At 54.1% G+C, this 25,958-nt stretch overlaps 1 protein-coding gene and 1 pseudogene across 2 annotated transcripts in view; one reads left to right on the top strand and one right to left on the bottom strand.

Moving 5' to 3' along the window:
* LOC140402969 (semaphorin-6D-like) overlaps positions 1-25,958 on the bottom strand; it is a 1,151,034-nt gene that overhangs the window by 221,406 nt on the left and 903,670 nt on the right. The gene's annotated exons all lie outside the window — the stretch shown is intronic.
* LOC140402960 (aryl hydrocarbon receptor nuclear translocator-like) overlaps positions 9,316-25,958 on the top strand; it is a 30,891-nt pseudogene continuing 14,248 nt past the window's right edge.

Below are 25,958 nucleotides of genomic sequence, written 5' to 3' on the forward strand. Positions count from 1 at the left end.
CTGTTTAAGAAGGGTAGCAAGGATAATCCAGGGAACTACAGGCCGGTGAGCCTTACGTCAGTGGTAGAGAAATTACTGGAGAGATGAGAATTCTTCGAGACAGGATCTACTCCCATTTGGAAGCAAATGGACGTATTAGTGAGAGGCAGCACGGTTTTGTGAAGGGGAGGTCGTGTCTCACTAACTTGATAGAGTTTTTTGAGGAGGTCACAAAGATGATTGATGCAGGTAGGACAGTGGATGTTGTCTATATGGACTTCAGTAAGGCCTTTGACAAGGTCCCTCATGATAGACTGGTACAAAAGGTGAAGTCACACGGGATCAGGGGTGAGCTGGCAAGGTGGATACAGAACTGGCTAGGTCATAGAAGGCAGAGAGTAGCAATGGAAGGATGCTTTTCTAATTGGAGGGCTGTGACCAGTGGTGTTCCGCAGGGATCAGTGCTGGGACCTTTGCTCTTTGTAGTATATATAAATGATTTGGAGGAAAATGTAACTGGTCTGATTAGTAAGTTTGCAGACGACACAAAGGTTGGTGGAATTGCGGATAGCGATGACTGTCAGAGGATACAGCAGGATTTAGATTGTTTAGAGACTTGGGCGGAGAGATGGCAGATGGAGTTTAATCCGGACAAATGTGAGGTAATGCATTTTGGAAGGTCTAATGCAGGTAGGGAATATACAGTGAATGGTAGAACCCTCAAGAGTATTGAAAGTCAGAGAGATCTCGGTGTACAGGTCCACAGGTCACTGAAAGGGGCAACACAGGTGGAGAAGGTAGTCAAGAAGGCATACGGCATGCTTGCCTTCATTGGCCGGGGCATTGAGTATAAGAATTGGCAAGTCATGTTGCAGCTGTATAGAACCTTAGTTAGGCCACACTTGGAGTATAGTGTTCAATTCTGGTCGCCACACTACCAGAAGGGTGTGGAGGCTTTAGAGAGGGTGCAGAAGAGATTTACCAGGATGTTGCCTGGTATGGAGGGCATTAGCTATGAGGAGAGGTTGAATAAACTCGGTTTGTTCTCACTGGAACGACGGAGGTTGAGGGGCGACCTGATAGAGGTCTACAAAATTATGAGGGGCATAGACAGAGTGGATAGTCAGAGGCTTTTCCCCGGGGTAGAGGGGTCAATTACTAGGGGGCATAGGTTTAAGGTGAGAGGGGCAAGGTTTAGAGTAGATGTACGAGGCAAGTATTTTTACACAGAGGGTAGTGGGTGCCTGGAACTCGCTGCCGGAGGAGGTGGTGGAAGCAGGAACGATAGTGACATTTAAGGGGCATCTTGACAAATACATGAATAGGATGGGAATAGAGGGATACGGACCCCGGAAGTGTAGAAGATTGTAGTTTAGTCGGGCAGCATGGTCGGCACGGGCTTGGAGGGCCGAAGGGCCTGTTCCTGTGCTGTACTTTTCTTTGTTCTTTTATATATACTACAAAGAGCAAAGGTCCCAGCACTGATTCCTGTGGAACACCACTAGTCACAACCGTCCAATTAGAAAAGCATCCTTCCATTGCTACTCTCTGCCTTCTATGACCTAGCCAGTTCTGTATCCACCTTGCCAGTTCACCCCTGATCCTGTGTGACTTCACCTTTTGTACCAGTCTATCATGAGGGACCTTGTCAAAGGCCTTACTGAAGTCCATATAGACAACATCCACTGCCCTACCTGCATCAACCATCTTTGTGACATGGCCAAATGTAAACCTAACTCACTCAGCTCCAGCACTGGTCCCAAATCAGTACAGACAGCTTCCACAAAACGGAAAACGTGAAACTTTTAAAAACAAGAACGTTGCAGCAAAGTTCAAAAGTTCTCAGTCCACCGCCAGTCCTTTCCTTTTCGCGAAGTCCAGCGGGTCCTCAGGTGACTCGAAATAAAAGTGCTGTTCCTCGTGCGTGACCCAGAGACGGGCCGGATACAACAGTCCGAACTTCACCTTTTTCTTAAAAAGGGTCGGCCAGATCTGGTTGAAGCAGCTCTTCTCCTGGCCACCTCCACACTCAGGTCTTGGTAGATCCGCAGGATACTGTTGTCCCACTTACAGCTCCGTGTCTGCTTGGCCCACGGTAGAATGCGCTCCTTATCCAAGTACCTGTGGAATCTCGCCACCATTGCCCTCGGGTGGGTCTCCCATTCGCGGCTTCCTCGCGAGCGCTCTGTGAGCTCTGTCCACCTCCAAGGGTCGGGAGAATGCCCCCTCCCCCAGCAGCTTCTCAAACATGTCCGCGATGTATGCCCCAGCGTCCGCTCCTTCGGACCCCTCCGGGAGCCCAACGGTTCTCAAGTTCTGCCGACGGGCCCTGTTCTATGTGTCCTCCACCTTCTCCAGGAGCCTTTTCTGCTGGTCTCTCAGCATCCCCACCTCCAACTCCACCGCAGTTTGATGTTCCTCCTGCTCAGCCAGTGCTTTCTCTACCTTCTGGATCGCCCGGTCCTGGGCGTCCAATCTAAGCTCCAGCCGCTCATTTGACTCTTTTACCGGGTCCAAGCAGTCCCGTTTCTGCTTAGCGAAGCCCTCCTGGATGACTTGCATCAGCGGCTCCGTTGACCGCTGGGTCGACAGGCCAGAGGCCTGGTCCTCCGCTGTGCTTTCTCCCCAGCTTCAGCCCGACCCTACTCTGTCCGTCTGTTTCTACCTTTGCGAGCACTTCTAGTCCTCCTCTCCACGCACCGATGTGGGAATCCAGTGCACAATTGCCTCGGTCATCAGTTTTTCAATTCAAGTCCGGTACAAAATCGGGGGAAAGGGTCCAAAAGTCCGACTCGAGCGGGAGCCGCCAAATGTGCGACTTACTCCTGCATAGCCGCCACTGGAACCCTTTTAGTCAGTTTTAATGTTCACCGCAAGCTTACTTTCAAGCTCGATTATCCTTCTTCCGTCAATCCTTTGCCCTCCTTTGCGGAATTCTAAACTGCTCCCATTCCTTAGATCTGCTATTTCTTTCCGGCCAATTTTTTTAACTGTTTAAACATGCTCAGACTGTGGGTGAATACGATACTAGCTTTAACTAAAGACCTTTGCCTTGTCCTAACCAGTCGATGCACTCAGCACACGGTGAATGTCTGTGTTGCAGGCTGTGAGCTCTGTCCTACTAGCTAGCTGCAACGCGAGTGAGCGGGAACTCTGATGCCCCCTGTCTTTACAGTGCGTGTGCTCTCACTGGTGATTGGCTGCGGTGTTGATTGGTCCCACTGTGTGTCCATCAGTGTGTGTCTGCACCATGTTTCCGTACCAGCCTCCCTGAACAGGCGCCGGCCGGAATGTGGCGACTAGGGGCTTTTCACAGTAACTTCATTTGAAGCCGACTTGTGACAATAAACGATTTTCATTTCATTTCATTTCATGATATACTGGTGTATATTATGACATTCCCCCCTTTTATAAAAAATGTACCTGCGTGGCAATAAATAGAGTATGGTAAATGTTCCTGACTACGTGTGTCCAAAATATTTACAGGACTATGTACATAAAACTAAGCTATTTACATGGGAAGGTGCCTGGTGCAGAAAAACAGTGTGTCACAAGAATAACGAGATGAACACTATATACAAACCACGTAAACGATTAAACGGAAGAACAGAACAAGTCAGAAAGTCCATAAGTCCACAAAGTTCACAAATTAAGTCTCTAAGGTGGGCGACGAATTCTGGTTGACCGCCTCAAGGGTGGGTCGGGAGCCGCCGGCTGAGGAGCGGGCTGGACTGCGTCTGAGTGAGGAGGATGCAGAGTGACCGGGATCTCTGCATAGTCCAGGGCAGGGTCAACAGGAGGGCGAGGCGACCGTGGACGATCACGTAGCGAGCGTGGCGCGAGACGAAGGGCACGCAGATTGCGGCGGCGAATGGAACCATCCGGCAGACGAACCAGGAACGAGCGGGGGGGCCACCTGCCGAAGGACAACAGCGGTCGCAGACCAGCCACCATCCGGAAGAGGGATGCGGACGTTGTCATCTGGAGCCAGAGCAGGGAGATCAGCTGCACGGGAGCCATGAGCCGCCTTGTGCTGTGCACGAGACAGTTGCATCCGTTGAAGGACCGGAACATGGTCGAGGTCTGGGACGTGACTGGACGGCACCGTCGTCCTCAGGGTGCGACCCATGAGCAGCTGGGCTGGCGACAGGCTAGTGGAGAGTGGGGCCGAACAATAGGCCAGCAGGGCGAGGTAGAAATCGGACCCAGCATCGGCAGCCTCGCAGAGGAGCCGTTTGACGATGTGGACGCCCTTCTCCGCTTTGCCATTGGATTGGGGGTACAGGGGACTGGACGTCACATGCACAAAGTTGTACCTGCTGGCAAAGTTGGACCATTCCTGGCTTGCAAAGCAGGGGCCATTGTCCGACATCACCGTGAGTGGGATGCCGTGTCGAGCAAAGGTCTCCTTACAGGCACGGATGGCTGCAGACGATGTGATGTCGTGTAAACGTACCACCTCCGGGTAGTTTGAAAAGTAGTCCACAATCAGGACATAGTCCATGCCCAGCGCGTGGAACAGGTCGATGCCCACCTTGGTCCATGGTGACGTGACCAACTCATGGGGCTGTAGGGTCTCACGTGGTTGGGCTGGCTGGAAGCGCTGACCAGTGGGGCAGTTGGGCACTGTGTTGGCGATGTCGTCATTAATGCCGGGCCAGTACACTGCCTCTCGGGCCCGTCGGCGGCATTTTTCCACGCCAAGGTGGCCCTCGTGTAGCTGTTCGAAGACGAGCTGGCGCATGCTGTGCGGGATGACAATGCGGTCCAGTTTCAGGAGAACACCATCTACTACCGCCAGATCATCTCTGATGTTGTAGAACTGCGGGCATTGGCCCTTGAGCCACCCGTCTGTTAGGTGACGCATGACACGCTGTAGCAAGGGGTCAGCCGCCGTCTCGCGGCGAACTTGGACGAGGCGTTCATCCATGGCAGCAGGTAGATTGGAGGCCACAAAGGCCACATGGGCGTCAACCTGTCAGACGAATCCCGCTGGGTCACACGGAGTGTTGACTGCCCTGGAGAGAGCGTCGGCAATGATGAGGTCTTTGCCTGGGGTGGAGACCAGCTGGAAGTCGTATTGCCGGAGCTTGAGCAGAATACGCTGGAGGCGTCATGTCGTTCAAGTCTTTCTGTATTATATTGACCAGCGGGCGATGGTCGGTCTCGACGGTGAATTGGGGAAGGCCGTACACATACTTGTGAAACTTGACGACACCGGTCAGAAGGCCCAGGCACTCCTTTTCTATCTGCGCGTAGCGCTGCTCCGTGGGGGTCATGGCGCGTGACGCATATGCAACGGGGGCCCATGATGAGGCCTCATCACGTTGAAGGAGCACTGCCCCAATGCCGGATTGGCTGGCATCGGTCAAAATTTTGGTCTCTTTTGCTGGATCAAAGAAAGCTAAGACCGGGGCCGTGGTGAGTTTGGTTTTGAGTTCTCTCCTTTCCCGCTCGTGGGCAGGGAGCCTTTGGAAGTCCGTCGTCTTCCTGACCAGGTTCCTGAGAGCCGTGGTATGAGAGGCGAGGTTAGGGATGAACTTCCCTAGGAAGTTGACCATGCCCAGAAATCGGAGGACCGCCTTCTTGTCCTCTGGCGTTTTCACAGCTGTGATAGCAGCTACCTTGTCCGCATCCGGCCGCACACCCAACTGGGAGATGTGGTCCCCAAGGAACTTGAGTTCCGTCTGACCAGACGAGCATTTGGCTCTGTTGAGGCGTAGGCCCTGCTCCCGTATGCGTTTGAACATGCGCTGGAGGCGACTGACATGCTCCTGCGGGGTGGTGGACCAAATGATTATGTCGTCGACATAGACGCGAACACCTTCAATGCCTTCCATCATTTGTTCCATGATCCTGTGGAACACTTCTGAAGCAGATATGATCCCAAACGGCATCCTGTTGTAACAATATCTGCCAAAGGGGGTGTTAAATGTGCAGAGTTTCCTGCTGGATTTGTCGAGCTGGATTTGCCAGAATCCTTTCGAAGCGTCGAGTTTGGTGAAGAGCTTGGCCCGAGTCATCTCACATGTGAGCTCTTCGCGCTTGGGAATTGGATAATGCTCCCTCATGATGTTGCGGTTCAGATCCTTGGGATCAATGCAAATTCTCAGCTCGCCGGAAGGCTTTTTTACGCACACCATGGAACTGACCCAGTCGGTTGGTTCCGTAACTCTGGAGATCACTCCTTGGTCCTGGAGGTCCTGCAGCTGCTACTTGAGGCGGTCCTTAAGGGATGCTGGGACCCTGCGAGGTGCATGCACCACAGGCGTGGCATTCTGTTTGAGTAGGATCTTGTAAGTATATGGGAGCGTGCCCATGCCTTCGAAGACGTCGCGGTGCTGGTCGATGATGGCGTCGAGTTGCGCCCTGAAGTCAGCGTCCTGGAAGGCAGACGTGTCATCAGGAGAGAGAGAGTGCACCCTCTGAACGAGGTTCAGCAGCTTGCATGCCTGTGCGCCAAGCAGGGAGTCTTTCAAGGAGTCCACTATCTCGAAAGAAAGGATGGCTTTGCGTGACCTGTGCGTCACTTCAAGTTGGCACGAGCCGCTAGCAGGAATGACGTTGCCATTGTAATCCAATAGCTGGCAGGCCGATGGAAAGATGGCTGGTTTGACACGAAGGCTTTGGAAGTCAGACCACGCAATGAGATTGGCGGAGGCACCAGTGTCCAGGCGGAATCGTATTTGGGACCGGTTGACCGTCAGGGTGGCACACCACTCATCGTCTGGACCGATGCTGTATACCGACAGCGGCTGGTGTCTTTGCTTCGGGGACAGCCTGTTTTTCGTTACGACACCGACTGAAAAAGGCACCTTCGGGTCCTCGGTGTCACTGCTGTGCGGGAGGTCCGCATCGGACTCGGTGACCGTGGGTTGAATTGCCCGGACATTCCTGCGAGGCTGGCTGAAGCGATATGAGTTGGCAGGCTGAGCTGCTCGGCAGAAGGCAGCATAGTGGCCAAGTCTTCCACATCGTAGGCATTGTCGAGATTTTGCGGGGCATTGCCGCTTTAAATGGGCGGAGCCACAGTTGCCGCACGTCGTGACGTCAGCACGTTCGTTGCGCCACTGCACATGCGCAGTGCGGTCGTGCGTGGTGCGCGCCTGCGCATTACGATCCTCCACGTCGCCGTCCCCCTCGTTTGGTGCGCACAAGTGCGGGAGTCCGCGAAAAGCGCGTGAAATGGCCGCCCTCATCCAGGCTGAGGCCCTGGAGGTGCTCAATGACTTGGACCCGTTCCGCCTCGTGGGGACGTTGCCGCGGTTTCAGCCGCTTGTATATGGGAATACCGACTCGTGGCGTTTTCGTGTAAGACACAGGTCTCGATGGCGGTCGCGAGGGTGAGCTGCTTTACTTTGAGGAGCTGCTGACGTAGGGGGTCCGACTGAACACCGAAAACGATCTGGTCGCGTATCATGGAGTCGGAGGTGGGCCCGTAGCTGCAAGACTGCGCAAGGATGCGGAGGTGTGTGAGAAAGGATTGGAAAGGTTCACCCCTACCCTGCAAACTCTGCTGGAACACGTAGCGCTCGAAACTTTCATTCACCTCGACGCCGCAGTGAGGGTCAAACTTGAGGAGGACCGTCTTGAATTTTGTTTTTTCTTCATCATCCGCAAAGGTGAGAGAGTTGAAAATGTGGATGGCCTGGTCCCCGGCCGTGGAGAGGAGCAGAGCGATCTTTCTGGTGTCCGAGGCGCCCCCCACCCTGTCGGTGGCTTTGAGGAAGAGCTGGAAGCGCTGTTTGAAAATCTTCCAGTTGGCCCTGAGGTTGCCGGTGATGCGGAGCGGCGGCGGCGGGCTGATGTTGTCCATGTTGCAGGATGCCGGAATGCTGGTGGAAGACAGATCACTTGCAGGTAGGTCTAAGAAGTGCAAGTATCCCACCACTCCTGGTATCATGATGTGTTGGGCGCTCTGGATCACATACAGGTCACCAACACTTGAAATAGTGCAGCACTATTTTATTGAATCATTAACTGTTTAAATATACTCAGACTGTGGGTGAATACGATACTAGCTTTAACTAAAGACTTTCGCCTTGTCCTAACCAGTCGATGCACTCAGCACATGGTGAATGTCTGTGTTGCAGGCTGTGAGCTCTGTCCTCCTAGCTAGCTGCAACTCGAATGAGCGGGAACTCTGATGCCCCCTGTCTTTATAGTGCGTGTGCTCTCACTGGTGATTGGATGCAGTGTTGTGTGTGTTGATTGGTCCCGCTGTGTGTCCATCAGTGTGTGTCTGCACCATGATATACTGGTGTATATTATGACATGCACGTTCTCCCCCGTGTCTGCGTGGGTTTCCTCCGGGTGCTCCGGTTTCCTCCCACAGTCCAGGTTAGGTGGATTGTTAAATTTCCCTTCGTGTCCAAAAAAGGGTGGGTGGGGTTACTGGGTTGCGGGGATAGCGTGGGGGTGTGGGCTTAGGTAGGGTGGTCTTTCCAAGGGTCGGTGCAGACTCGACGGGCCGAATGGCCTCCTTCTGCACTGTAAATTCTGTTATTCTATGATTCTATACCCAGACGGTCCCCCCATGTCTAGACCGCCATGGCGACCCAAGGCTTTTATTTAAACAAAGTGAGTTCATGAGGGAGGGGGCCTAATATTTAAAATAAGATTCTTTAATTGAGGGGGATGGGCAGCTGGAGGGCAAGGGGGGAGGGAAAGGAGGGGCAGAAGGGACGTCAATCAAACGCAGCCCCTCTCCCATTGGTGAGACGCGAGAGGGGAACGTCCGCGATTGGTGCAAAACGCCGTCCGTCACCCGGACAAGACCCGCCTCCCCTGAGCGCCAGGCTGCGATTGGAGGGCTGGGACGTCCGTCCAAGGCGGAGCCCCGCCCCTCTCTGGTCAATGGGCAGCGAGGGCGACGTAAGGGGCGTGCGGGGCAGGGGCCGCCAGCGATTGGTGGAGATCGACGTCCGTCAAAGGCTCAAGCACCGCCTCCCTGGAAGACTAAGCGGCGATTGGCGGGGCTCGACGTCCGTCAGACGGATGATCCCGCGACCCTCGAGAACCAGGCCGGGATTGGTGAGACGCGATGTCGTCGCACTCACCCAACTTGCGTAAATCGGCGGCCAGCGCCGACGTGGAGCGTGCCGCTGATAATGGCGGACCGTCTGCGATTGGCGCAGAGCGCCGTCAGTCAAACGCGACCCTCTGATGAACCAGGCGGCGATTGGCGGAGGGCGACGTCCGTCACGAGGACAATCCCCGCCCCCACTAGAACCAGTCCACAATTGGTGGACGTTGACGTCCGTCACAGGGACAATCCCCGCCCCCTATATAAATAGGCAGCGAGTGCGGTTGGCCGGCGCGCCGTGACGTCGGGGGCGGGGAGCAGCAGGTTTGGTTGCGCGGTGCCCGGCACCGGGAGGAGGAGGAAGAAGACAGCCGCCATCTTGTGAAGGGTTGGCACCCAGCGCCCCGCCAGAGAAATCCGTCCTTTTAACGTAGTTTAAAAAAAGAAACCGAGTCTCGGCGGTCGGAGGGGGTCGCGCCGGGAGCGGGGAGGGAGCCGCCCGTCGGATGTTCGGCGCCGGAGACCGAGCGGGGCAGCGAGGCGCACCCGGCTCATGGCCGCCGCTGTTGACGCAGGTGAGGTCGGGCGGCCCGAAAATCGAGGCCGAGGCTGCGGTCCGGCCGACTAGGCCGCAACTCCCCCCTCCCGAGTAACCGGGTTCAGTTTCGTTTTCTCTAGAAAATAATGACAACCTGCTGAATTTTTATTTCCCTTTTTGTCCTATGTCCACGTTTAAAAAAAATTACACAATGTGGGTTTCCTATGTCAACATGTCACACTGCAGTTACCACATCCAGCCCGTGAGGGGGCGCTGTGGGCCGAGCCCCGTGACCTGTTTACATGGGGAATTGCCATTGCCCGCCTTGACAGGGCGGCATTTCTCTCTTATTCCCAATTAAGGGGCAATTTAGTGTGGCCAATCTTTGGGTTGTGGGGGCGAAACCCACGCAGACACTGGGAGAATGTGCAAACTCCACATGGACAGTGATCCCGGGGCTGGGATCGAACCTGGGACCTCGGCGCCTTAAGGTAGCAGCGCTCACCGCTTCCCAGCGTGGGCGTTTCTTTAAATTTAAAGTGCCCAATTCCCTTTCTTCCTTCCAAATAAGGCTGATTTAGCATTGCCACTCGATCACAATCTGCACATCTTTGCGTTGTGGGAGTTAGACCCAAGGAGACGTGGGGATGACCTGCGAACTCCACGTGGACGGTGACCCGGGGCTGGGATCGAACCCGGGCCCTCGGTGTCCTGAGGTCGCTGTGCTAACCACTGTGGGGGTGACATTTCTGATGAGAGGGAATACCCGCTGGGCCTATCCTCAGCCATGGTTTTGGGACCCGCTCATCGTTGTCTGGGCCAGCGTTGTTATTGCCCCGCCCCGAGAAGGTGGAGTGGCGAGCTGCTCACCGTGAGCGGTTCGTAGCGCACCGTGGCGTGGACCCGTAAGGGCATAACTTTACACGATATCCATTAAGGAAGAAGGAACTGAAGGCACTGTTGTTAAATTTGCAGATGATACAAAGATATGTAGAGGGGCAGGTAGTATTGAGGAAGCAAGGGGGCTGCAGACAGCACCTTTCCGAACCCGCTACCTCTACCATCTGGAAGGACGAGTGGGCAGCAGACACATGGGGAACACCCCCACCTGCAAGTTCCCCCTCCGAGCCACTCGCCATCCTGACTCGGGAATATATCGACCGTTCCTTCACTGTCGCTGGGTCACAATCCCGGAACTCCCTCCCTAACAGCGCGGTGGGTGTACCTACACCACACGGGACTGCAGCCGTTTGAGGAGGTGGCTCACTCACCACCTTAAGGGGCAATTAGGGATGGGCAAATGATGAAGAATCAATGTGGGGGGGAAGGGGAGAGTTTCGCAGAGGCAGGTGGATTGCTAACCTGAAGGGGTGCAGAGTGAAAAGAATCGGGGAAGGAAATGGAAGGGGGGGTGGATGAGAGTTTTTATTTTTAACAGCAAGTTGTGATGGCAAAGACGCCGCCTGAAAGGGTGGCAGGAGCAGATTCAATAGGAACCTTCAAAGGAAGCGGAATGGGATGGAATACTTGATGTGGGGAGTGGGGCCGGATTTTTTTTGGGGGGGGGGGGGGAGAGGCACAGGCGAGCGAGGTTCCTGGCAGCCCTTGACTTTACAACGTTTTAAAATCGACGTCCTGTTTTGACTTTACGATATCGGTTTTCGTAGAATTTACAGTGCTGAAGGAGGCCATTCGGCCCCTTGAGTCTGCACTGGCCCTTGGGAAGAGCACCCTCGCCAAGCCCACACCTCCACCCTATCCCCGTAACCCAGTAATCCAACTTAACCTTTTTGGACACTTGAGGGGCAATTTAGCACGGCCAGTCCACCTAACCTGCGCATCTTTGGACTGGGTATCGAACCTGGGACCCTGGAGCTGTGAGGCAGAGGTGCCTCATGTGAGATTCTGATGGGGGTGCGGGGGCTTGACAGGGTGGAGGCTGAGAAGGTGCCCCTTCCCTCCCCGCTCCGTGGGGACGACATCTGGAACCCGGGGGAGGGAAGGGGCTAAGTTTAAAAAAAATAAGGCGTCTCCCATTGAAGCTGGCGACGAGGATGGAGCCAATCACCCGGAGCTACCGTGCTGCCCAATTTTCTTTAAATGTTGCCCCGCGGACCTTAAACCGATGAACCCTGGTGACTCCACCTTGGGAAAGAGTGCCTGTTCATCCACTCTATCCATGCCCCTCATAATCTTGTAGACCTTTGACCTCGCTACGCCAGCGAGGTCAACATGAACACGTTCAAATGTTCATGCGTAAGCTTTGAAGTTCCGTGCCGCCCGTCCCTCAGAAGAATACTATTTTTCAATGTGTTTTTAGCTTGCGGTTTTTCTTTGTCTGTATGTTTGCTATTTAAATGCAGTCCTTGGTGTCTGGGGATTGGCCCCACCAGCAGCTAAATAGATTCTGCCCTCGACCCCTCCGGGATATCCTCAGGCACTATAATCGTCTCCTCAGCCAGTACCACAACCCCTCTTTCTCTCATCCCTGATCACCTTGTTCCCTGGAATATTCAGTACCCAGTCCTGCACTTTGTTAAGCCAAGCCTTATCGCCACAGTGTTAGATTTCTTCCATGTTTATCTGTCCCTGTAGCTCACCAAGCTTATTTACCGCGCTCCATTTTTTCCACTGAGGCACAGTGCAAACCTGTTACTCCCTCTTACCCTGACTCCAATACCCTCACTGTTTCTTACTCCAGTGCTATCTGTCTCCCAATTGTTTATCTTTCCTCATGTTACAGCCTCCACCTCACCCTGCCTCTTCCCCCGCCAGCTTAGTTTAAACCCTCCTCAACCGCACTGGCACACAGGCCCCACAAGAAAAAGTGGTCCCTGCTCTGTAGAGGTGTGACGCGTGTACAGGGCCCAACCCCCCACCCCACGTCCGCTTTGCACTGACGTTAGTTTAATGTAGAGAAGTGTGAGGTGATTCACTTTGGAAGGAATAACAGGAATGTGGAATATTTGGCTAATGGTAAAGTTCTTGGAAGTGTGGATGAGCAGAGGGATCTAGGTGTCCATGTACATAGATCCCTGAAAGTTGCCACCCAGGTTGATAGGGTTGTGAAGAAGGCCTATGGAGTGTTGGCCTTTATTGGTAGAGGGATTGAGTTCCGGAGTTAGGAGGTCATGTTGCAGCTGTACAGAACTCTGGTACGGCCGCATTTGGAGTATTGCGTACAGTTCTGGTCACCGCATTATAGGAAGGACGTGGAGGCTTTGGAGCGGGTGCAGAGGAGATTTACCAGGATGTTGCCTGGTATGGAGGGAAAATCTTATGAGGAAAGGCTGATGGACTTGAGGTTGTTTTCGTTGGAGAGAAGAAGGTTAAGAGGAGACTTAATAGAGGCATACAAAATGATCAGGGGGTTGGATAGGGTGGACAGTGAGAGCCTTCTCCAGCGGATGGAAATGGCTGGCACGAGGGGACATAGCTTTAAACTGAGGGGTAATAGATATAGGACAGAGGTCAGAGGTAGGTTCTTTACGCAAAGAGTAGTGAGGCCGTGGAATGCCCTACCTGCTACAGTAGTGAACTCGCCAACATTGAGGGCATTTAAAAGTTTATTGGATAAACATATGGATGATAATGGCATAGTGTAGGTTAGATGGCTTTTGTTTCGGTGCAACATCGTGGGCCGAAGGGCCTGTACTGCGCTGTATTGTTCTATGTTCTATGTTAGTGAGGAGTGGGGCACCGAATGGGCTCTGCAGGGGCAAGGGAGCCCGGCTCAATTTGCTCGTTACTCACGTGGGAGAGTACCTGGAGGGAAAAGTCAACTTATCGTACTCTGGCCAGCATGTGCGGCAAATTTGATAGACCAACTAACCGAGCGCTTTGTGTGACCCGTCATTTCACGTTCGCGAGGTTAGAGTTCCCTGCGCTCCGCATGCCCTCATACCAACCGTTTGCTCTTTCCCAAGTTGCAGAAATGGCTTCGGACATCGGCGGGCCGCTGGATGTGTCGGTGATGGGGATAGTCGGAGGAAAGGCGCAGCCTCAGTCCAGCGGAGGAATAGTGTCTCGAGCAACAAAAAGGCACCCTGGGTAAGGACGTCCGGAATTGCTGTTCGATTATGGGGAGCAGCTTTTAACACCGTGAGTTACAGACTGGAATCTAATCAAGGGGTTCGGGGTGGTTTATATACAGAATAACAGATACCCGGGAGTGAGTGGAATCTAATCGAGGGGTTCAGGGTGGTTTATATATAGAATAACAGACACCCGGGAGTGAGTTACAGACTGGAATCTAATCGAGGGTTCAGGGTGGTTTATATATAGAATAACAGATACCCGGGAGTGAGTTACAGACTGAATTCTAATCGAGGAGTTTGGGGTGGTTTATATATAGAATAACAGATACCCGGGAGTGATTTACAGACTGGAATCTAATCGAGGGGTTTGGGGAGGTTTATATATAGAATAACAGACACCCGGGAGTGAGTTACAGACTGGAATCTAATCGAGGGGTTCAGGGTGGTTTATATATAGAATAACAGATACCCGGGAGTGAGTTACAGACTGAATTCTAATCGAGGAGTTTGGGGTGGTTTATATATAGAATAACAGATACCCGGGAGTGAGTTACAGACTGAATTCTAATCGAGGGGTTCAGGGTGGCTTATATATAGAATAACAGATACCCGGGAGTGAGTTACAGACTGGAATCTAATCGAGGGGTTCGGGGTGGTTTATATACAGAATAACAGATACCCGGGAGTGAGTTACAGACTGGAATCTAATCGAGGGGTTCGGGTGGTTTATATATAGAATAACAGATATCCGGGAGTGAGTTACAGACTGGAATCTAATCGAAGGGTTCGGGGTGGTTTATATATAGAATAACAGATACCCGGGAGTGAGTTACAGACTGGAATCTAATCGAGGGGTTCGGGGTGGTTTATATATAGAATAACAGATACCCGGGAGTGGGTTACAGACTGGAATCTAATCGAGGGGTTCGGGGAGGTTTATATATAGAATAACAGATACCCGGGAGTGAGTTACAGACTGGAATCTAATCGAGGGGTTCGGGGTGGTTTATATATAGAATAACAGATACCCAGGAGTGAGTTACAGACTGGAATCTAATCGAGGGGTTCGGGATGGTTTAAATATAGAATAACAGATACCTGGGAGTGAGTTACAGACTGGAATCTAATCGAGGGGTTCAGGGTGGTTTATATGCAGAATAACAGATATCCAGGAGTCACTCATTAGTCACCTTGCCGCGTATAGACAAGGAAAAGTTGCTGAGTGTAGGAAAGTACGCGGTATGATTTGTCCTCGAGCTGGTTTGTGTGTTGATTACATTCAGTGATTTGTTACCTCGCTGAAAAGCTTAAAATTAGTTTGTTTCCTCATTGAGGAGGAATCCGCTGGGGGTTTGGGAGTTCGACCGGCCTTGGGAGAGCATCTAGTCAATGTTTGCTCCTTGTGGAGGCAATTATTGAGGTCTCGCACGAGATGAGTACACACGGGGAGCTTGCAGAAATGTCTTCACCGTGAGTTTGTGAAGACGTAGAATTCTTTGGTAAAGGGGCTGTTGAAGCTGGGATCCTTTTATCGATTTTTATTTGTCCTCCCCCCTTTCTAGACTCGATTTTGATGATGATGACGACGACGATGGTGAGAGTAGCAGCAAATTTCCGAGGTCTGTGTAACTCAGCTTTCATATTTGTTAAACTACCAGCAAAGACGTGCCAGTGAGGAAGTTTGTATCTGCGTTACAGCGGTGTTCCTTTAACTCTCCCATCACATCCTTCTCTTGCCGTAGACGCCCCATTCCTTTCGTTTACCTCTTCGCCTTCCCATCCCACCTTTCTCTTGTTCCATCCCTAATTCCACCCTTCCCATGCCAGCCCATCTACTCATTCCCTCCCTTACCCCATTCTATCCCTCCTACGCCACCCAGTTCCATGCATCCCCCCCCCTTCCTTGCTGGCACCCCCATGTTAACGGCGTGTTAATTATATTGTGAAGAGAACACGTGAAGAGCATTGTTTAATTTGAGCGCCTAGAGCACTTGTAAAGAGAGACTGCTGGGTCGATTTGGTCTGGTTTCCTATCTCATCTAGTTTGGGGTTGGATTCTCGCCCCAAGCTGTTGTCCCCCAGCCCAAATCTCCCCCCCCCCCCCCGCAATTCCACCAGCCAGGATGCCTTCTCTTCTCTTTCTTCAATCCCCCCCAACCAAACATTCGCAACCCCATTCCAGTTTCCCTCGTGTGACAGGCCCCGCCCACCCAAATCCAACCCATCAACCAATCTCAGCGCAGTTGGATGGACAGAAATTGCCCGAGGCCATTTGATTTCCCCCCCCTGCCCAGCTGACGAAGGGCGTGGCATAATTAAGTACTTGGAGCACTTACAAAGAGAGACTGCTGGGGCACTGGGTTGGTAGAGGCAGCTCTATGTTATGCTGCGTTCTCTCATTAAACGTACTCTCCAGGAAAGGATTTGTGCCTTTCATACCTCACCATCCATTCATCCAGACTTCTGAAACTTGCTCCATTGCGCTGCCTAATGGCCGGAGCTTGCAACTCCGCCGTGACAGTTGACAGAGCAAGATGAGGTGGACCAGCCATATAATTAGGGTTCAAGATGGCGGCTCACCCACCACCTTCTCAAGGGGCAATTAGGGATGGGAATAAATGTTGGCACAGCGGTTTATAAGAAACATCAACTGCAAGACATGATTGAAAAGTCAGCGTAGCGGGGAGGGGAGATCTCCTGGGCACAACTGTGAGCTTTATACAAATGCTACCGTGTGAGAAAGTCGTTCAGGTGGACAGGACTTTGCTCAGGTTGACCGTTGACCTTTCTTTCTGCCCAGGTGCGACGATGATCAAGGACCCAACGACAAAGAGAGATTTGCGAGGTAACCGCGTTCTGCTTCGCCGAGCTTCCCCATGACATTCACCCGGAGTAACCTTTCGCAGGCCGGTCTGGGGGGGGGGGGGTGGCTAGATGGGATCGCGCCTCCCCCGTTCCACGGATGTTCGGGGGCCCCTTTGGGGCAAGGGCGAAGGAGCTGACTCATCGGGCGACGCTGAGCTGTGTCACTGGAGGGCAGTCCATTCTGATCACCTTCGCACGGGCTTCAGCGGGATCTTGTTGTGTGAACACTGGCTGCCGCGATCACGGCGTTGCAACAGTGACCACGTTTATTTGAAGAAGAAAGACCATTGCCAACCGTGAGGTGCTTTGGGGACGCCCTGTGTCCCCTCTCACCCACCCTCCCTTCCTTTTCTTCTCTCTTTCCTTATTTACTTCCTTCCTCCCTCCTTCCCCTCCCTCCCCCCTTCCCTCCTCCCCCTTCCCTCCCTCCCCCTTCCCTCCCTCCCCCCTTCCCTCCCTCCTCCTTCCCTCCCTCCTCCTTCCCTCCCTCCCCTCCCTCCTTACTCCTTCCCTCCTCCCTCCTTCCCTCCCCCCTCCCTCCTTCCCTCCCTCCTTCCCTCCCTCCCCCTCCCTCCTTACTCCTTCCCTCCCTCCTTACTCCTTCCCTCCTTCCTTCCCTCCCTCCTTCCTTCCCTCCCTCCTACCTTCCCTCCCTCCTACCTTCCCTCCTCCTTTCCCCCCCCTTCCTTCCCCCCTCCCTCCTTTCCCTCCCTCCTTCCCTCCCTCCTTCCTCCCTCCTTCCCTCCTCCCTCCTTCCCTCCCTCCCTCCTTCCCTCCCTCCCTCCTTCCCTCCCTCCCTCCTTCCCTCCCTCCCTCCCTTCCCTCCCTCCCTCCTTCCCTCCCTCCTCCTTCCCCCCCTCCCCCCCCCCCCTTCTTCCCCCTCTTTCCCCACCTCCTTTTCCCCCCTCCTTCCCTCACTCCTTCCTTCCCCCCCTCCTTCCCCCCCCCCCCTCCTTCCCCTCCACCCCCCTCCTTCCTTCCTCCTGTGGATAGCACAATTGCATCACAGCTCCAGGGGTCCCAGGTTCGATTCCGGCTTGGGTCACTGTCTGTGCGGAGTCTGCACATCCTCCCGTGTCTGCGTGGGTTTCCTCCGGGTGCTCCGGTTTCCTCCCACAGTCCAAAGATGTGCAGGTTCGGTGGATTGGCCGTGCTAAATTGTCCCTTAGTGTCCAAAGATGTGCAGGTTAGGTGGATTGGCCGCGCTAAATTGTCCCTTGGTGTCCAAAATTGCCCTTAGTGTTGGGTGGGGTTACTGGGTTATGGGGATAGGGTGGAGGTGTGGACCTTGGGTAGGGTGCTCTTTCCAAGAGCCGGTGCAGGCTCGATGGGCCGAATGGCCTCCTTCTGCTCTGTAAATTCCATGATTCCCCTCCTTCCTCAGAGAAACTAACAGTTTTGTGTCTCCAGGGAGAACCACAGCGAGATTGAGCGGCGCCGGCGGAACAAGATGACGGCGTACATCACGGAGCTGTCGGACATGGTGCCCACCTGCAGCGCCCTGGCCCGCAAGCCAGACAAGCTGACCATCCTGCGCATGGCGTGTCCCACATGAAGTCGCTGCGAGGCACGGGGCAACACCTCGGCCGACGGCTCCTACAAGCCGTCCTTCCTCACCGACCAGGTAAGCGGGGCCGGGAGGGGTGGCGTCCCGAGGTTGCCCCTCTCGCCAGGTGTGGCGTTGCCTCCCTTCGGAAGGTGCGGGAGGAGGGCTGGTCTGGATTATTAACCCGGGCATCGCTGAACAGGCTGAATATCTCAGCAAAACGCAAAGCTGAGATGTGAGCTTTTTGTTTCTGTACATTCCTGGGATGTCGGGCATCGCTGGCCGAGCCCAGCAATTACCCCCCCCCCCCCCCCACCCTAATTGCCCCTTAAGAAGGTGGCGGGTGAACTGTTACAGTCCCGTGTGGTGTAGGTACACCCACAGTGCTGTTAGGGAGGGAGTTCCGGGATTCTGACCCGGCGACAGTGAAGGAACGGCCGATATATTCCCGAGTCGGGATGGCGAGCGAAGGAGCCTCGGCGAGTCGCCGCGGTGCGTCTTGTAGACGGCGCACACGGGCTGCCGCTGTGGCGTCGGGGTGGAGGGAGTGAATGTCGGTGTCGATCGAGCGGGGCTGCTTTGTCCTGGACGGTGTCGACCTTCTCGAGTGTCGTTGGAGCCGCGCTCATCCAGGCGAGTGGAGAGTCCCCCATCGCACTCCTGACTCGTGTCCTTGTAGATGGTGGACAGGCTTTGGGGGGGGGGGGGGGGGGGGGGGGGGGGGGGGGGGGGGGTGGTCAGGAGGTGAGTTTCTCTCCGCAGGATTCCCAGCCTCTGACCTGCTCTGGTAGCCGCAGTATTTATACGGCTGGGCCCGGTTCAGTTTCTGATCAATAAGAGATGCTGGTGGTGTGGGATTCACTGAGATGTTTTTCAAACCAGGAAACGTGATAGAGTTCTTTTAACATTCTAAAAGGGTTTGGTAGGGACAGTCGGGTATGAATATATGGATATGGAAGCAGGGCTCTGGGCTATAAGAGTTGACAGGAGTTGTCTTTCCTGAACCCAAGGAGCTGAAGCATCTGATCCTGAAGCCGCAGACGGGTTCCTCTTTGTGGTGGCGTGCGAGACGGGCAAGGTGATCTACGTGTCGGACTCGGTGACCCCGGTCCTCAACCAGCCGCAGGCGGAGTGGTTCGGCAGCACCCTCTACGACCAGGTCCACCCCGACGACGTGGACAAGCTGCGGGAGCAGCTCTCCACCTCGGAGAACGCAATGACAGGTAAAGGAGAGAGGGTGGGGGGGGGGGGCTGCGGCTGCGGGGCTCTTACCTCCACTTCACTGCCCGCCGCCAAAGCGATTGGAATTGACCGGGGCTAGATTGTTCCGTTTTATCTCATCAGCCGGGTCCAGGGGGTTATCGCACCTCTTCACCTCTTTCGTTTCCGGCTGAAGATTTAAAATGGAGGCATTGGGCTGGGGGGGCGGGGGGCTAATGTAAGTCAGCATGCACGGTGAGGAGGGGGTTCACGGAATTGACCCAATTAGAAAATGGCGACTGTGCCGGGGGAGGGGGGGGGGGGGGGGGGGTGCAGCAAAAGTTTGGACGGGTTTTGAGTTGGAGGGGACGGTGAAGAAGTTAGACTGACGCCGGCCGCCCATTGCTTTTGTCTTTTCTCTCCCTCTCTCTGCCTTGGGGACAGGTCGGATTTTGGATCTGAAGACGGGGACGGTGAAGAAAGAAGGGCAGCAATCATCGATGAGAATGTGCATGGGGTCACGGCGATCGTTCATCTGCAGAGTGAGGTGATTGAAATTGAGTCTGGGCCTGGGAAACGCGGGAGCCATTGATGCGCGTTGTGAAAGTTGCTTGTCGGATACCAGCATTTTCGGGGTCGCGGGGATAATGGTTTCCTGATGAGACCATGTCAACAGAGGCAACAACACTGGAAAATTCACACATTGTCTAGGACTCATTCGTTTGATATCACCACAAATGCCGCGCCTTGGGGGATTCACTATCAACTGTACGGGTGGCGATCTCCATGGTGCCCCGGGTCCAATCATTGTCCCATCCCGGTTCAGCTCAATCGGCCGCTCCGGGGTGCGGAGCGAGGCCAGCAGCGCAGGTTCAATTCCCGTGCCGGCTGAGGTTATTCATGGAGGCTTCTCGGCCCTCGCCCGAGGTTGTGGCGACCCTCGGGTTAAATCGCCACCAGTCAGCTCTCCCCCCTCAAAGGGAAAGCAGCCTCTGGTCATCTGGGACTGTGGCGACTTTACTTACTCGCTAATTGTTCCCTCAATGAGCATCACTTAACGGGTGATCTGGGGTCGGGCATTACATAGTGGGATCTTGCTGTGTACAAGTAGGCCGCTGCGTTTCCTACATTGCAACCGATGACCTCGCTTGAAGAAATGTAATTCATTGGCTATGAAGCACTCTGGGGCTCCCAAAGTTGGAGAAAGGTGTCGTCGTAACTACGCTTCTGGAGAGCAGAAATTTTGGGAGGTGGCGTCCAGATGAAATTGAACTTTCAGGAAAGAGGGGGGCGGCGAACCTTTCCAGTACCCAAAAGCGTCCTGATTTTCTTTTTCTTTTTAACAATCTATTCTTTTAGGTGTGGGGAATGCAACCGAAGATCTGGGGGTCCTATGAATAGACTCAGCTTCCTGAGAAACCGATACAGGTGACTCTGACTGATAGATTCGGCCCTTGTTTCTGCCACCTGGGTCTCCTCCCAGCCCACTCCACAATCCTTCTGTTCTTTTCTACCATGTGTGTTTATCCAGCCCTCTCTTCCGCGCCCCCCCCGGCCCCCCGCACCACGCTGCGGGAGTGAGTTCCACATTCTCCCCCACTCTCTGGGGTTTCTCCTGAGTTCCCCGTTGCATTTATTAATGGCTGTCGCGGATTGAGACCCCAAGATGTTCTGGTCTCTTTACTCCTGACGAGGAATAAACCAGAGGCAGACTTTACATGGACTCAATTTATTCACGGAGCGAAGAGTTACCGCACACATCTCCTGACCCCACTCCTGTGTCAGCGTGTTTCTCTTCATATGTGCTCCAGTAACCATGGTCCTCCACAATTTTTTTTTCAAAACGCATTTTATTCAACTTGTATCAAAGTAGTTACAGCAAATAAACACCCCGGGAAACATTCTTCCCAACAATCAACTATACAGTTTGTACAGAGTTTCTCAAACTCCCCTGCTGAGCCCCTTACCTCATACTTTATCTTCTCTAACCGCAGGAGGTCGTGCAATCGGAGAGGCGAAGGCCAAGACATCGGCCTTCCTCCTCTCCATGAGCTCCGGCTTCTCTGAAACCCCAAATATCGCCACCAAAGGGTCCGGGTCCACCTCCTCCTCCTCCACTGTCCTGGCTTCGACCGCAAACACTCCCGCCCAGAATCTTCCCAATTTTTCACAACCCCACCCAAAACATGTGCACGTGATGATGGTCCTCCACCTGTCAGTACTCTGCCTCAATTCACCGAGTTAGCAGGAGTATTTTCTCTAAGCTTACGGTTCAACCTGCCTGAAGGACCTTGACATGTGCGCCCCCCCCCCCTCTCTTTTAGTCACAACCACAGTGGGACGGAACAAGGCTGTTTGGCCCATCAAAACCATGACGGCTCTTATCCAACCGGCCTCCCCCCCCCAATGATCCCTGTACCTCCGTGAGTTGATTTTTCCCTCGAGTTGAATGGAAATTCCCAATTTTTCAATAATGTAAGGAATAGAGGCGGGTGTAGGCATTTGGACCCTCGAGCCTACTCCGCCATTTCCATAAGGTCACTGCTGATCTGATTGCGACCTTGTTTCCAATTTCCAGCCGACCCATCCAACTCCCTTGTCAATCAAAAATCTATCTAATTCATCCTTGAATCTATTCAATGACCCACAGCCTCCACTGTTCTTTGGAGGAGGGGGGGGGGAGGCGGAGAGATCGACAAGCTAACCACGCTCCAGAGAATAAATTCCTCATCTCCATCTCAAATGAGAGGTTCCTGTAGCCCCTGGTTCTAGATTTCCCCCCCACTCCCAGTTGCTATAAAAAGCGAAATCCAATTTGCCTTCCCAATGACTTGCTACGCCTGCGCACGAACGTGTTGTGAGGCGTGTGCAAGGACACCCAGGCCCCTCCGCCCCGCTCTTTCTGCAGTCTCTCCCCATTTAAATAATACCCAGCTCGTCTATTCGTCCTGTCAAAGTGGGTGGCCTCACGTTTTTCCCACATTCTGTTCTGTCTCCTCATTATTCTCTTGCCCACTCGCTGAACCAATCCATATTGCTTTTCAGACTCTGTGGCCTCCACGCAACTTGCTTCTCTGCCCACCTTTAAATCGCCGGTGAATTTGGCGACAGTGTACAGATAGTAAATAGTCGAGAGGCCCCAGCATCGATCCCTGTGGCATTTCAGTCGGTACAGTTGGCCGACCTGGAAATGTCCCATTTATCCCGACTCCCGGTTTCCTGTTAGTGAGCCAACAGCACGCTGTCTGTGCAAACGTCTCACCGGCCAGCCCCCGAGAGCTCTTGTCTCGTGGCGCCTGATCAAATAGCCATCGGAAATCCAGATGCATCACATCTTCTGGTCCCCCTTTATCTACCCTTCTTGTTACAATCCTCAAAGAACTCGAAATAACTTTCTCAAACTTGACGTCCCTTTCACAACACCATGTTGACTCTGCCCGATTGTGTTGTGATTTTCGAAATGTTGTGCTGCTACCCCCTGAACGATGGATTCACCCCAGAAAATAATTATTAAAAAACCCCACCCCGCTGCTCTCCATGGGATTTGAATGGCGATTGCGCCACATTTTCCATAGCAGCCGCACCTCTGGATCCTAGATATTGCGATGCCATCCAAAGTCTGATTTGTGGGGCGTTTTATCCTGTCCTCTCTCTCTCTCTCTCTCTCTCTCTCTCTCGTTCTGTTCTCAGGATCGGGCTGGGTCCAGTCAAAGAAGGCGAGATTCAGTATGTCGTGGTGCACTGTACGGGTTACATCAAAGCCTGGCCGCCCACGGGTGAGTTTGCAGCTGTTTTTGCGTGCGTGCGCGCACCTTCCATTCAGCGCTCAGGGGAGCGCGTGGCTGGGGCTTGGGACGGGGAGGGGGCTGGTTCAAGTGGATGTAAACGTAGGTGCTGTCGTTGCTTACCCAGGTGTGACGCTTCCCGACGACGAGCCAGAGGGGCAAGGAAACAAGTTTTGCCTGGTCGCTATCGGGCGGCTGCAGGTAAGGTGCAAGCACTTCGCACAATTTCCGCCGGCAGCCAGCGCGGGCACAGCAAGATCCCACAGGCGCCAATTAATTAGTGACCCGGCATTCCAGTCATTTTAGCAGTGCCGGCCAAGGGCTAAATATGGGGGCTCTCAAAGGCCACCTTCATAGCAGGGGTAAAGCGTTGGATGTTTTTAAGATGTGCGATGTGAGGCGTTGCTACCCGGTTGGCTGAGGCGGTTCTCTTGGGGTTGCTATGGTTACATTGGGTTTCACGGTCCTGCCTAATTTTCACGTCTCTTCCACCCCCCCCCCCCCCCCCCCCCCCCCCCCAACTGTACCGTCAAGATCACTAGCTCGCCGAACTGTGCAGACATGAAAGGCAACTGCGTGCCCATGGAGTTCCTATCCAGGCACAGCCCAAATGGGGTCTTCACCTTCGTCGACCATCGCTGCCTGGGCACCATCGGCTACCAGCCTCAGGTAGGTGCTGGGCCGAGTTCTCTGACCGCAGGCTCCTGATCGGGGGGTGGGGGGGGGGAGCAGGTTGACCGTGCATAGCTGAGGAGGGGGGGCGATAATAGAATACGGCTCTCGCGGACAGAATGAGTGACTCCTGTTGTACGGGCTGCTCGGGCATTCCCAGGCGTTTTCACGGTGCCTGTTTTTCTCGCCTTGGGTGATACTTTCGCCCCCCCACATTCCCCCCCCCCCCAGGATGGGCGCCGGAGGGCAGCACGTTTGGCGCAGCGGGTTAGCGCTGTTGCCTCACGGCGCCGAGGTCCCAGGTTCGATCCCGGCTCTGGGTCACTGGCCGTGTGGAGTTTGCACACTCTTTCCCCCCCCCCTTTGTTTGCGTGGGTTTCGCCCCCCATAAAGTGGATTGGCCACGTTAAATTGCCCCTTAATTGGAAAAAACAAAGGACGGGCGCCAAGGCGAGGTTTAGGAACCCTGGCTTTTCATTCGACCCCTGGCACGGACGGGTGGTGTTGGGGAGGGGTGGGGGGGGAGCAGGAGAAAATTGAGAGCCGCTGTTGCTTCCCTTCCTTGCGAAGAGCCCCATTGTCTCCTTCAGCAGACGTGCTAAAAGTAAATCTCAGTTTTTCTCTCTCACCGAAGGAGCTGCTGGGAAAAGACATTGTGGAGTTTGCTCACCCTGAGGACAAGGGGCTTCTACGCGACAGCTTCCAGCAGGTAACAGTGACCCCAGTCACACAGACCGTTTCGAGGAGGGCTCCTTGTCAGCACGGGGGGGGGGGGGGGGGGGGGGGACTATTCGGCCCCTCAGGCCCATGCTAGCCCTCTGTAGGAACAATCCACAGTCCCGTTCCCCCGGCTCTCTCTCCGTCGCCCCTCAAGTTTATTTCATAGAATCATAAAATTTACAGTGCAGAAGGAGGCCTTTCGGCCCATCGAGTCTGCACCGGCCCTTACAAAGAGCACCCTACTCAAGCCCACGTCTCTACCCTATCCCCGTAACCCCCCCATTTAACCTTTTTGGATACTAAGGGCAATTTATCACGGCCAATCCACCTAACCTGGACTGTGGGAGGAAACCGGATCACCCGGAGGAAACCCACGCAGACACTGGGAGAACGTGCAGATTCCGCACAGACAGTGACCCCCCCCAAGCCGAGAATCGAACCCGGGACCCTGGCGCTGTGAAGCAACTGTGCTAACCACTGGGTTACCGTGCTGCCAAAATATGTAGTCATCATTCATTCCAGCCGTGGTTATAATTTCTCTGAAGTGGGGCTGATGGACCTTTGTTTGTATAAAGAAGATTCCCCGGGGAGTAGCTAATCAGAGACTTTGGGTTGGGTTCTCCGGCGGCGGGTTCCTCCGTTTCACCGGCAGTAGGAATCGAACCTGGTACCCTGCGCTGTGGAGCAACAGTGCTAACCACTGTGCTGCCCATCTGTGTTCTTTTGCCGTCAGTGCGATATCGGTATCTCTAGCTTTTTATGCGGGGGCGCTATCCCTCGGGCCTGTGCCAGCGTTGGCAGAGTCACTCCCTTGATGGCGCTATTCAAAGGTGGCGAGCGACCAGGGGACCTCCCCCTGGGCGGGTAACGCGCGCTCCAGGCTGATAACGCGGGCAAACCTGCCTTCCAATGCCGGCTTTGACTCAATGTCTCTCCTCTTCCCTGTTTTCACCCCCCCACCCCACCCCACCCCTGTAGGTGGTCACGCTGAAGGGGCAGGTGCTGTCGGTCATGTTCCGATTCCACGCAAAGAACCGGGAGTGGGTAGTGATCAGGACGAGCAGCTTCACCTTCCAGAACCCCTATTCGGATGACATCGAGTACATCGTCTGCACGAACACGAACGTCAAGTACGTCCTGCCCCATTGACCTTTCCAACGTGGTTTTCAGTGTGAAAGCTCGTGGTTCCCCTGGAGTTGGCCGCCTCGTATTCCCTCCCAAGTAGCTCTTCGCTTTTTATTATTTCCGCGGGACAAGGGCGTTGCAGGCCAGGCTTGTTACTCATCACCTTGCCCAAGTCGCCCATTTCAGAGGGGCAGTTGAAAGTTAATAAGCCTGCTGAGTTGGTCTGGGGTCCCGTGTAGACCAGACCAGGGTAAGGATGGCAGATTTCCCTTCCCGCAAGGGCGTTGGTCAGATGGTTTTTTTTTCCCGCAAGGGCGTTGGTCAGATGTTTTTTTTTTCCCGCAAGGGTGTTGGTCAGATGGGTTTTTTTCCCGCAAGGGCGTTGGTCAGATGGGTTTTTCCCCCGCAAGGGCGTTGGTCAGATGGGGTTTTTTTTCCCCCGCAAGTGCGTTGGTCAGATGGGTTT

Source organism: Scyliorhinus torazame, chromosome 26 (genome assembly GCF_047496885.1).
Source record: "Scyliorhinus torazame isolate Kashiwa2021f chromosome 26, sScyTor2.1, whole genome shotgun sequence".
NCBI lineage: Eukaryota > Metazoa > Chordata > Chondrichthyes > Carcharhiniformes > Scyliorhinidae > Scyliorhinus > Scyliorhinus torazame.